This window comes from Rhinolophus ferrumequinum, chromosome 9 (assembly GCF_004115265.2).
Source record: "Rhinolophus ferrumequinum isolate MPI-CBG mRhiFer1 chromosome 9, mRhiFer1_v1.p, whole genome shotgun sequence".
Taxonomy (NCBI): Eukaryota; Metazoa; Chordata; class Mammalia; order Chiroptera; family Rhinolophidae; genus Rhinolophus; species Rhinolophus ferrumequinum.
This window is the reverse complement of record NC_046292.1, coordinates 70916215-70929158: the sequence shown is the minus strand read 5'-3', so window position 1 is coordinate 70929158 and position 12944 is coordinate 70916215. Positions and strand designations below refer to the sequence as shown.

General features: G+C 46.9%; 1 long non-coding RNA gene across 2 annotated transcripts in view; it reads left to right on the top strand.

Moving 5' to 3' along the window:
* The window catches only part of LOC117027464 (uncharacterized), a 58994-nt gene that overhangs the window by 2898 nt on the left and 43152 nt on the right, over window positions 1–12944 (top strand). Inside the window, exon 3 of one of the 2 annotated variants that reach the window (XR_004423925.1) lies at window positions 8463–8534. This is a non-coding gene — a long non-coding RNA (uncharacterized LOC117027464). Of the gene's footprint in view, window positions 1–855; window positions 937–8462; window positions 8535–12944 lie in introns of those variants that run through there. The other variant, XR_004423926.1, reaches the window with a different exon arrangement.

Genomic DNA, 12944 nt, shown 5'->3' with positions numbered 1-12944 from the left:
CTTTTAAGATGAAAATAAAACTCATGTCTTCATATGCACGAAGGAATTCTCACGTGTACAAAATTAGCCCTTGAAATAGGATATGACTTTAAATCATATTTATTTGAACAAATTTCTGTTGAACTCTGCATTGTGCCAGGATTGATGGCATCTCAGAGTCTTCACTGGTCCTGGGAATTGCACATGGTAGAAAAGGGAAAAAGAGATGCTCAGTGCCCCTGTAGAAATACCATACGGAGGAATGCTGCCTGGGGACGTTGGAGCCAACTCTCCAAGGATGAGTCATTGATATGAATAAGTAACAATTCAGAATCATATAAAAGTTTTGGAAAGGGGAATTGGGGCAAAAACCTCGTGCTAAGGAAAGATAGGTGTGTTCTTAATTCCGCTTCATGAATCAAACAAAGAATTTTAGATATTTGGTTCCTATCACTAGTTGAGACCAAACAAACCCCTTGTCTGTGTCATGGAAAACATTACCAAGACACATGGTCAGCAGACAGTGTGGGAAAATCAGACTTGTGTGACAAACTGTGAGCAATCAAGGTTGCACTTTTTACACCCTACAATTAGAAGATTGGGAAATCCACAGCAAAACAAGGGCTGTATGTGTTCTCTGACAATAAGCAGTTTGTAGTGAGGCTGGCTTCAGAGGCAGCAATGCTAGCATGTACAAGGAATGAAAATGTGTATTTAGTTGCCATTTGAGGAGAAAGGTCCAGTAGGTTTTGTCTTTCCCTTCGCTAAACCTGAGAGCTCTATTTTCTCAGGCAATTCATACAATAAACAGTAGCCTTTACACAACCTGAACCAAGAATTCCTGCAAGTAAAACAATTATCTCTTCCTGCCAACAGAGGGAGCCAAAGCATGGTCTGTAACCAACTCGGAGCAAACTGATCTCCGCCCAGATGCAGCTTGAGTTCCCTGGACAGCAAAACCGTGAATTAAACACTACTTCATTTTGGTGTTTTAAAGTTCAAATCCATTATACACCTCTGGGAGTCTGCAATAACACTTTTCATGTTTGTACAGCAGAATTATTTTTAGGTTACTATGTTTTACTATTTGCAGTGCTTAGAAGCAGCTTAAGCTTTCCCCAAGAGGTCTAGAAATCTCCTATATTGTTAAGTATTTTCACTAGCGTTGCTTTGTTCCAGAGGGAGAAGGTAGTTGGAATGCCAGTTTAATTCAATTCAGTGAGTATTTAGGGAGAATACAGTCGGGCCTACTGTAGGAGATAGAGTGGAGGTTTAGGACACAAGGAAACTTCAAATTCCTTAGGAGAAATATAACCTGTGAATATGAAACAATGAGCAAATAATGCAAGGTAGCATATGAAAAAGTGGCAAAGTGTGATTGGACAACCCTACCAGTAAAATGTTTTTAAGTTTGCACTCCAAAATAATAAGGACTTACTACTATACTCATTAAAAACGTACCCCCAAAAGAAATTTTAAAAAGATGACATTTTTAAAAAACAGACTTTGGTAGTAGAGGTCGGGAGCACAGGCTATGGAGTCAACTCCTGGTGTTCATGTCATGGTTCTGCCTCTTATTTGCTAGACAAGATCCTTAACTTCTCAGAGCCTTCTTTTCCTCATCTGAAAAATCCTAAAGTTGTGAGGATTGCAGGAATTAATCCTCGCAAAGTTTTATCTCAGTCCGGGCACATGGTAAGTGTGTGACAACTTTTTGCTGTCATTATTAGCAAGCCAATTCTCAATAAAGAAATCCCACATCCTGCAGGAACAAACCACAATTCGGATAACAGCATCTGCTAAATTTGTTAAAACCCAAGAAACATTCTCCCTACCCCATCCTACTTGACAATAGATATCATGTCCGCTATCAAACAGAACACTCAGCTTCTCAGACTGAAAACATCTACCCTCAGCTTCGTGATTTCTTCGCAGTTCTCGCCCCAAGAACCTTGGATGGATTCTTATTTTCATCCACCTCTAACCACATAGTTTCCAAAAACAAAGGTGTAGTCCACCCCTAAAGGACTTAGGAAGACATGTCTCTTGCCAGACAAAATCTACCCACAGTATTTAAATTTTTTTCAACTGAAAAAAATCTTAGCACTGAGTTTCTCCCAAGCCAATAACTAAACTACTAGGTGGCAAGGGAATAGGGGAAGGAACAGAAAAATTTTCTGGATGAAGAAATTTAGACATTAAGATAGAAAAGAGGAACAAATGGGTCCTTATGAAGGTACAGCTGGAGATGAGGGAGATAAAGTTGGGCAGGAAGGATTGAGGCCAGAGGTGGCAAAGGAGGTGCAGGCAGGCTGGATTCAGGATGAGGAAAATGGGTTCAATGCAGTAGGTAGTGGGGAGCTACTAGTTTCTTTTGGCATGAGAATGGACATGCTTTCGAATGATGAATTTAGGGGGTGGTGTTTGGATGTACCGGCCAAGGATCAGGGAGACAGTATTACACCCCATTTAATTTGTATTTGCTGTTTTCCTATGACTTCATCTCTTTAGCAAGCAGTGATTGAGGGTCGAGTTGACATACAAAGAGAAAAGACACATGCCTGGCTTACAGCCTAATAGAAACAAGGACAACTGTGAAACAATCACAACTGTGATGCAAGGTAAAAAGGTCTCCAAGTGAGGTAAGAGCAGCGATATGGGATTTCGGGGAGGGGGGGATCACATCCTGAGACGGATAATTAAGGAGGAAGGCTGCATTTGGAAAGGGCTATTGAACCCACAGCCAACCTGCACACAAGGAATGCTGGGGGGGTTAGCACACAGAGTGGGTGATTTGAAGAAGATAGGACAGGGTGGGTAAATGGGACAGGCTGAGCAGTCCAGTGCACTGCTTCTAAAAGGGTCCAGCTAATTTGGCCTTGGTTGCAGTGGTGCTGGTGGAGACGGTCACTGGGGTTCAGGGCACTGGGGACAAAGTCAGGCTTGGATCAGTTCCATGGTTCTGTGTTACCAGCTCATTCACAAGAGGACGAAAATCAGCTGAGTATAAGTGGAGTATGATCTATCCCCCAAAAGGAAAGGGAAGAGCTGGTTGAAAGTCTGAGACTAGTAGACTCGTGTTCAGAGGGGCTAGTCACAAAGGGAAACTGAGGCAGAAACAGGTATATCATTATCTGAGGCAGGTAGCACCAATAATCCCATACCTTGCGCTCCTTGATTGGGGCTGCTGACCAGGCTTCTAAGTCTCATAGAGCCCAGGAGGGATGTAGAGTCCTCCTGTAGGTGGCGGTCACCACCTTCTATTGAGATGGCTGGACAAAGGCCAAGCCTGACCTGAGTCTTCAAAAGGAAACAGATGTTGAGCCTGCAGAAAACGCACTTATTCATTTAAGCACTGAGCACAGCTAAATGTCGGGCTCTCCCCCAATTCTCTGTGGTGAAGACACTTTCCTTGCTCCCGTGTACCTTGCAATCTTGAGCAAAGTCAGACAGGAGAACATGGATGGATATAGGAAATCAATTTGACCTGTCAGGAGATACAGCTGAGAGAGGCAGTGGAGCGAAGATCCGGAAGAACTTTGAATGCAAGGCTATGGGGCCTGGAATTGATTGGCCCATGTCGCCTCCTCCAAGAACTTTCCCAGACATTCTTCTCCAGCCTAGCCTGGTGGTGGAGAGGGGCTCCTTTTGTGGGTTTTCCAAGGCCCCTTGGAAGCTCTATAATTTTCTATTTGGTTTTCTGTTTCCTCTCCCAGACTATAAGCATCGTAGGGGGAAGGAACCATGCCTTCTTGTGGCTAGCTCACAGAAAGCTCCTTTAGATAGTCGTTCAGTCCTGCAGGCAATAAGGAAGTTACTTGACCATGTCCGTAGCTTCTCTTCTGCATTAGACCAGATACTCTTGAGAGCGAAACATCCTTGCTTCCTAGTTCTAGGCAATTCTCCCCAAGGCTTAGCATAATGCCCTGAATACAGTGGGCACCCCATAAATGTTGCCTGAAAGGCTTTGTGGAAGCAGAAGTTGATCTTCAGCATCCTAATTCTGCTTTCAGTGACCCAGTTTGAGGGAGTGGGTCTTAAATTCCATCCCACCCCACCCCACCCCCACCAGATACACGTCTCTTCCTTCCAAGTTCTCACCAAACAAAGGCAGAACCCCACTTCTGGGCCCCACAATGGATAACCACCTATTAAAGCTTAAATAACCTTAATTCTTTAGCAAATGAGAATAATAATAAGGAAGTAATAATACATTGTGCCAGGCACTATTCTGAGCTCTGCATAGTACATGTGAACTTGCTTCAATCTCATAATAACCCTCCAAAGGAGGCAGAGCCATTGCCCCTGTCCCCAGAAGGGAAAGCAGACCACAGGGAGAGCAGCAGAATTGGGCCAGAAGCCTCTCCCCAAGTTCACAGTTACCCTGCACTGCAGCTGTTTCTCCCGGGAAAGAGACCATGAGAGAACCAGTGAGCAACTGGTAACAGGTTTATTAGACCAGTGGTCCTCAAATTCTGCCGTACACTAGAATCCTGATGTCCAGGACGCTCCAGAGACCTTAAATCAGAATTTCTGGGGGTGAAGTCCTGTCATCAGTATTTTTTTTAACTGCCCTCATGATTCTCAGATGCAGCCACGTTTGAGAACCAGTGCTTCCTGCCCTTCCCGCTAGAATACCAACTCTGGCCCAGGGGCATCAGCACCACCGGGAAGCTGGTTAGAAATGCTGGATCTCAGGCTCCACCCCAGACCTGCTGAGTCAGAATGTGCTCTTTAATAAGATTCCAGGTGATTAGTTTGCATTAAAATGTGAGAAACACTGGTTTAGGGTTTAGATATTCAAACTCTCATTAGTCCCCTTGGGCTTCTGTTATTAGCACTAATTTAAGTCTTTATTAAGTAGATCTCAAAACTCCATCAAATAGCTCAGAATCAATCTGATTTATTGGTCCAAAAAAATGACCTGAGGAAACCATGCCCTTTCACTTCCCACTGTGTGAGGAACTGAGGAAGAAAAGTGATATTGCAAATGATGTCCAACAGGACCTAGGTTGAGTCCATTCCAGAACAGGCAGAAGAATCACTCCAGGGTGCCTTCCACCTTCTGAGTCAGACCGAAAGACGTACAATCTCTGTTAGGTGCTGATCTCACCTGGGCTCCCAAGCTGATTGATAAAAAATGTCTTGCAGCCAGAGGTGCCCAAGCTTTCAGGACCTCAGCTGTTTCCTCATGGTGTGGCTGTTATAGACCCACAAATGACAACTACAGTCCATTGATTGTCTCAATGGAGGTCTTGTTACTTGTCATCAGCTTTCTGACTCTAGCGAGAAACATTGACCATTTTTTAGTTCTTTCATTTATTTGCCATTGCTTTAGAATGCCATTTGTTTTACCTCGTCTTCATCAAGTTCTCAAAGCTGCTTCACAGGGCATGAATAAATTTTAAAGGCAGGGGTAATTTTCAAACCCTCATCCACTCTCTACCCTGTGACCATATAATCTCGTCATTAAGCCTGAGACCACTGTCAGTAGCACAGGCTGGCTCATGTCTGTAGTCAGTGGGAGGAGGAAGGAAGAGGTCTCAGAGAGGCATGACTGAGTGGGGCAGCGTGGTTTAGTGGGCTTTGGACATAGTTGTAAGACCCTGGGAAATTACTTAACACTCTGAACATATTTTTACACTTCTAAGAGGGAGAAAATAATTTCTATTTCTCAGGATTGTCATGAGGGTTAACTGAGCTGCTGACATACACCGACATGACAGGAAGGGATATAATAGCTACCTATTGCTGTGTTAACAAATGACCCCAGACCTGAGCAGCTTAAAATAATAAAATTTGATTATCTCATAGTTTCTGTGGGTCAGGAAGCAGCCTAGCTGAGTCATTTACACTCAGAGTCTTTCCTGAGGTTGTTTGGGGCTGTAATTATCTGAAGGTTTGACTGGGGCTGGAGGCTCTGCTTCCAAAATGACCCACTCACATGGCTTTTGGCAGGAGGCCTCAGTTCCTTGCCTCAAATCTCTCCACAGAGCTGCGTCCTCCAGAGTGAATGATCTAAGAGAGGATCTAAGAGAGAGAGCAAGGCAGAAGCCACATGTCTTTTATGACCTAGCCTCAGAAGTCCCATACCATCACTACTATCGTATTCTATGGATCACACAAACCAACTCTAATACAAAGTGGGAGGAGACTACACAAGGGTGTGACTACCAGGAGGTGAGAATGTTGAGGTCCGTTTGGAGGTTGGCTTCCACAGAATCTATACCATTAGTTCCTGTCCCCTCTTCACATGGCAGCCATACTCTTCCCTACTCCACGCCAATCAGCAAATACCCTGAAAACAGTTGAAATGATTCAACTTTGTTCTTCTCACACTGCATTACTTTGGCGGAGTTGGAAGTGTCCATCCACACATTAGGCGTGCAGTCACGACTCAGGAATTGGGACTAGACTCGGCATGGATCGCAGTGCATGTGAGGGACACGGAGGCTGACTGGGCTGCTTCTTGTTTTACTCTTCTTTTGTTCTTGCCCACTTTCCCCTTGAAATGATCCATCCCATGCATTTTATTATATCTTCAAGATGTCAGATAGACAGTCTCAAGCAGTAGCAAATATGCTGGCTAAAATTCCCTTCCTTATTCTGGAATATCTGCCCTTGAATACAAATGATTTACTTTTGGACCCCTGACAGTGTGATTGTATAACTGAGAAGTCATTTTGTATAGTGGTTGGGTCACTATGACTTTTTTCTCAGCAACAGACTAAAATCCCAGAAAGGAAAGGTCTAGTTAATATCAAGTTCTCTAAGATTAGCAGTGAGGAGGCATAGAAAGATAAAGAGAGGGGCCAGTCCTTCCCCTCTGTTTCTCTGGGAAATCCTACTTGGTAGCCAAGGGTTTGTCATGTTTAAGCCTGTGGTAAACAATAATGATAAATGGAAAGACTTCTAGGGTATTGTCATAGCAGTTTCCATGCTAGAGCCTTGAACATGACTCATGCATGTGTTGAATGAATGCATGGAGACATGGATGGATGGATGGATACTTCAGCTGCAACATAACCAGGGCTGATATCCAGCTGGTAGGGGCTATATGGAATAAGGGCCAGGATCCATTCCCATCGGTCAAGTCTCTACTCTGCTGGGCTAGCACCCACGCTGTACCTATACCGGTCGTTAGAGATGGCACCTAGTCTGGGAGAATGTGGCCCACATTGCAAACTGGGCTACAAAGAAATGTTTTGAACCCAACTGATAACGGCTTGTTCCTCAGATGGGTTAGAGCCTGACTGGCGGGGAATCTGGAAAAAGTGGGACCTGGTAGTCTCAGAGATGCAACAAGATGGATCTTGGAGCAGATATCAGAATTCAAAGTAGATAAAACTGAGAATGGATGAATATAGTCCTTGAGTATACCTGGAGGTGAAGCCTGAGACCGACAAAGGGGTACGCAGGGAGGAGAGACCAGGAGCGAGAGGTGCATGGACAGAGGCTCTCTGAAGCTGAAGGGAATGGAGAAGGAGCAAGAGGGAGGAAGGTGGATCCGTTAGGTTCGGCTATAACTGATAGCTGAACAGTTCGGACTCCAGTCCGTTGTATAGAGGAAGGAGCAAGATGAGCATGACCCCTCCCTTTGAGTTAGGGTTTCTCAGTCTTTGTACTATTGGCATTTGGGGTCAGATAATTCATTGTTGTAGGGGCTGTCCGGTGCATTGTAGGATGTTGGGCAGAATCCTTGGCCTCTACCCACTAAGTGCCAATGTAATTTCCTCCTTCCCAGGTATGATAAACAAAAATGTCCCCAGATGTTCCCAGATGTTCCCTCTCCGCAGAGAACCACTGCTTTTGGTTGACGTCCTGAGGCAGCACCTGATCCCTTTTTTTACATTCCATTGATCAGAATTCAGTCACAGAAGCAGCTCTTAGCCATAAGGAGCTGAGAAATGTAATCTTTATTCCAGGCAGCCATGTGCCAGCTAAAAATCAGGAGTTCTCTTACTAGAAAGAAGGTGAGAAGAAATACTGGGCAATGATGCAAGAGCCAGGACTCAGACGGACTTGGGCTATGTTGTCCCAGATCCCAGCTCCTAGCTACTGGGTAATGATGGAACAGCCTTAAGTAGGAAAATGTGTGACCTCAAATGCAGCCCATGGCACCCTGGATCTAAGAGGTGGATATTCTCCTCCCAGAGGCTGAGCCCTCAGCTGTGAAAGATGAACATTGGATTCTCACTCATTGCCATTCCCCATGTTGCCTTAACTCAGGTTAGAGGTATTTTACAAGGCACAGTGTATCCTTATCGCCCTTGGCTACGCCCTTGGCCCTAGGAGTTCTGCTCTTTGCCTTAGTTCCCACGAGATGGCCGAATTGTATTAAGTTGGTGCAAAAGTAATTGCAGTTTTTGCAATTAGTTTTAACCTTTTAAACTGCAATTACTTTTGCACCAACCTAATAGTGTCTTCCCTTCCCCCTCCCTTCTCGCTTTCTCTCCTCTCCCTTCCTGCTTTCTTCCTCTTAGACGTACTTATAAGAGGACTGGATGTCAAATCAGGAGACCTGAGCGCTAGCCTGGTTCTGCCACTTACTTAAGGTAAGTCACTCAACCTCTGGCTTCAGTGTCTTCATTTGTTAGGGGCTGGCCAGATGATCCCCAGGGTCCTCCTAACTCTAAAATGCTTTGATTCTCCAAAGTCCACAGGACTGTGGGAGTAGCAGAGAGAGCTCCTCTCTGATGAGTGGCATCAAGACAGCCCCTGGCTGGGTCTCTGTCTGCCAGACTCTCTGGCGGTGTAAAGTCCCAGCCTGGCAGATGTCACTTAGAGTCCCCCCTACTGGCTTCAGATAGGCCTACTTTGGATAAATGGCACACTTGTCTTGCTAAATCTGACCAACTGAAATCATGCCATATGTGCTCATTGCAAACCTGTACTTGCGCCAGCCAGATGGACTGGTGATTCCTGGGCTCCCAGCTGAAGTTGAAATGCCTCGCGTGGTGGCACAGCTGGCCTTGAGAGGCAGTTTTGTTTCATTTTTCAGATTCCCATGTCCTGTTTAAATTCTGTTTCTCTAGTTAATGTGTTTTCATTTCTTTATTTGTTCAATAAACCCTTCTTGAGCACCTGTTACTCTGCGGGACCCCAGAAATACAAAAACAAATAAGCACAGAACGTCCCTTTCTGGAGCTGGCACTGAACGTGCTTCCTGGTGTTCCACTGTCTTACCTACCGGACTGTCCAGCCCATTTCCTTCCACTGGCTACTTGGCTCTGCTTGGGTTCCTCCACTGACACGATGTCCCTTTCTCTGTGGAGGTTTTACACACGCACATGCTCAGCCTGAACTGGGACTCTGCCCTGCCCCACACACTCATACACACACACACACACACACACACACACACACACACACACACCCTTACCTCTCTCTGGCCATGGCGTTCTCATTCTTCAGGTTTCTGCTTAAACATTCCATCTTTAGGGAAACCTTCCCTGACTGTCTCACCCCCAACCCCAGACTGTATACTCCCAAAGCACCCTGACTTTCCTTTCCCAAACATTCACCATCTTGTAACTGCTCCTGCAGTCCTCTTCTCCCTCAGGACTGTGATCTCCCTGGCAGCACTGAGGAGCCAGTCCTCCCTCAATCACTGCCAGATCACTTCCTGGCACACAGTAGGCCCTCAACAAATGAAGCATGAAGGAATAATACATGGGTGAGTGAAGCTGTCAAAGGGAGAGATACATAGACACACTGTGGGGACAGAGCCAGGAGAGCAGTTTCCAGGCTCTCAGCCTCACGTGGAAAGGTGCCGGCTTGGTTATTAGATGGCCATCAGCTGTAATCAGATGACCATTCGCTGTGGCTGGGTGGCCCTCAGCTGTAACCAGTTAGCCATTAGCAACTGATATAACTGCCATGGCTATGCTAGAGGGGTTGGCAGAGAAGCAGATGGCAGATTGCGGATCGTGTGGCTCCTGCTTCCTGTGTCTCCAACCCAGCTGCCAGCGAGAATATAGCGGTATGAACCCCCTATCCACGGCTCTGTGGGTGTTCCTTTTTGGCCTCACCATATCCTGCGTTCTTGTGCAGGGAGTGGGACCAGAGACCCCGCATGACACACACGTAGCCTGTCAAGTGCTACACCAGGAATGTGAGCAAAGGCTGGTGGGATAGAAAGAGCCCCTGGCCCCTGGGATAGGGAAGGAGTAGGTGGGAAGGCCCAGCGGGAAATTTGTACCTGGTCTTAAAGGAGTGGGAATGAGAAAAGTGCAGAGGAGAAGGAATGGCACCTCCAGTAGAAGAAACAGCACAAGTGAAGACGAGGCGAGGGCCTCTGGCACCCCACGGCCTGGGAAGCTCAGTGGGGCGGACGTGAGCGTCCAGGGCTGGCAGGGGACGCTGGGAGCGCCCAGCCCTCGGCCGCCTTCTCACTGGACCGCCAGCCCACTCCTCTCTTCTGCTCTGCCTCACCCCACCCACCCTCCTGCCACCCCAGACACCTGCTTAATAGCTTTCAGAAGCTCTGGGTCTGCAGTCCTGAGCTGGCAGTCCATTCCAGAGAGCCTCCCTCTCTCCCCTCCTTCCTTTCATTCACCACCAAATTCAGTTCATATTTACTGAGCTCCTTCTCTGTGTCAAGAGTTGGAGAGTTTTCTTCTCTTTCTTTTTGAAGCTTTGAAAGAGAAATCTAGCCTAAAACCAAAAATGGTTCCTCTGGGCTGAAACTATGGTCGGGGCAGCAGAGGAGGGGTGGCATGTGGGCAGATAAGGGCAGGCGTGGGCTCTGGCTGGATCCTGTGTAGTCACAGATTTAGAGGGGTCAGGTTAGCTGAATTGCCTGGAACAGAAATGAGGCAAAGAAGGAGCAGAGCAAGCCTCTCTCGTGATGCCCTTCAAATGACGCCCTGCCCTCTGCTCTCTATGGCCTGGGGGCTGTTGGAAATGCTCATCCCGTGGGTGCTGACTCCAAAGCTTTGGCCCTGGGGACGGAGGGAGGCTGAGCTCAGGGTAAAGGGGCATCTTGAATCCCCACAGGAAGGGGCAAGCAGAAAATGCAGAAAGGCAGGGGACAAGACTTTGTTTGCTTTCCACAAAAGAAATATTACTGTCTCCTGCTGGGTGACCTCTGGTTTTCTCTCTGAAGAGACCTTTACTTTTAAATGCGTTGGTTGCTTTTCTCTACTAGGGAGGAGCTTAAACCTGCAAAATGCATCATCACTTTACAGGTAGGAGGGAGAATATGCCACGGGAGGCTGCTATTTAGCCTCTAAAAGCAAAGCAGAGTGGGCAGGATAAAGGCCAGGCTGCTCGTGGTAAATACGCTGCAGGCTGACGTGTGTGCTGGGAGCCACCAGCTAAGGGGGACGCTCAGAGGTGACAGCCCTGGAAATGAGACTGTATCCCTGAGGTTGACTTTGGGACATAGGTTTATCACTCAAATACTTTATCTTGTATTATTGAATGGGGTTTTGTGTGTACTGGTTCCCTAACTTGACCATGGGTATTGAGAGAATGTTATCCACTTATGTGTCACTCAGGGAATCCATTTCAGATCTGACTGAACTCACAGAGGAGTCTCAGTCAGTACACGTGAGTTTTGATGGATTGACAGAGAACGGAGGAATATATGGCTTGGAACAAAACCCAGGTGTGCGGCTTGCAGCCACGCCTAACAAAACTGCCTTTCTGACAGAAGATTCTTCTGATGGCTGAGTCCTTCCATGAGGAGGGATTGCTCTTCGGGCCACCTGAGTACACAGAGTGAAGTGCCCAGAAGGAAAACTTAAATCCTGATTAAGTGCATTTTTTGACGACACAGAAGAAATGAGGAGGAGGAAAGGCCCTGGCAGGCAGGCAGCTTTGGGCTTACAGAGGGCACCAAAAAATGTCATTGGAGGAATGGGGAGAGGAGACAAGAAGGTTAGTGTGACAGGAAGCCTGGGAGGAATAAAGCCAGGAAGCAGAGTAGGAGGGAAAGAGAGCCAGAAAGAAAGGAGGAGGACCTTTGCGGGAGGAGGGGGAAGAACCGAGGGCAGAGGGATGTATATAAGGTGCATCTAAGCACACGGGCGGCCAGGGTGGGAAAGAAGAGCGGCCAGGGTCCTGGTCAGTGTCTCTTCTGACACTAGGAGGGTGTCGTCAGAGGTCTGGAGAGTGTAACACCCTTCGGCCTCCATGGGGAGGGTCCAGCGCGGCCCAGCTCTCTCGGACAGGTTGCCCTGCACACAGTCGGAGTCCGCCTCCACCCGCCAGCGCCAGCGCGCCACGGATGAGCACATACTCCTGGCTCCTCACCTGCGCATCCGGCGCCAAGCCTCACTTTACAGAGGGGCAGCGGCACTGGGAATTCTGAGAGAAAGCGTGGAGAGACGTTGTTTCTGTTCATACTTTTATTCTTTTGGATCCCTAAATATACTGGCAGGGACAGTTCACAAGACTAGTGCAAGGGCACTTTAGGCAGGGTGTATGAGCAGGCAGGACATGGCGGGGGCCAGGCCCTGTGGGCAGGGCCTGGGGTGACAGCCTAGGGTTCGTTGGGTCATTCAACAAACATTTGTTGCATGTCTGCTAGAATAGAGCAAACGAAGACAAAGTCTCTATCTCTTGGATTCTACTTTACATTTTAGATGATATTCTAGTCAGAGGTGATGGACAAGTGAACAGTAAGACACTTTTGTAGGTGTATTACAAAAGTGTCTTAGTTGTTTGATTGGTCATGTTTACTGCTCACCTAGACTGAGGCTGCTTGGGGTCAGATCTCCTCAACTCTGTGGCAACATACAGAGAAGAAACACAATCGGTACTTACTTTTGGGTGTCAATACTAACTTGGTTTAGCACATTTTACGCATTTTTTTCCCTTTCATCGTTTCCAAAATAGTCAATAATCCTTTCAGAGTAAGAGGGAAGGGAAGGCTTCTGAGGATAGACTCCTCCAGAAGGACAGACAACTGTCTCCTAACTGTATTCCTTTCACCAGTGTCTTCCCCGAATTCACCTTCC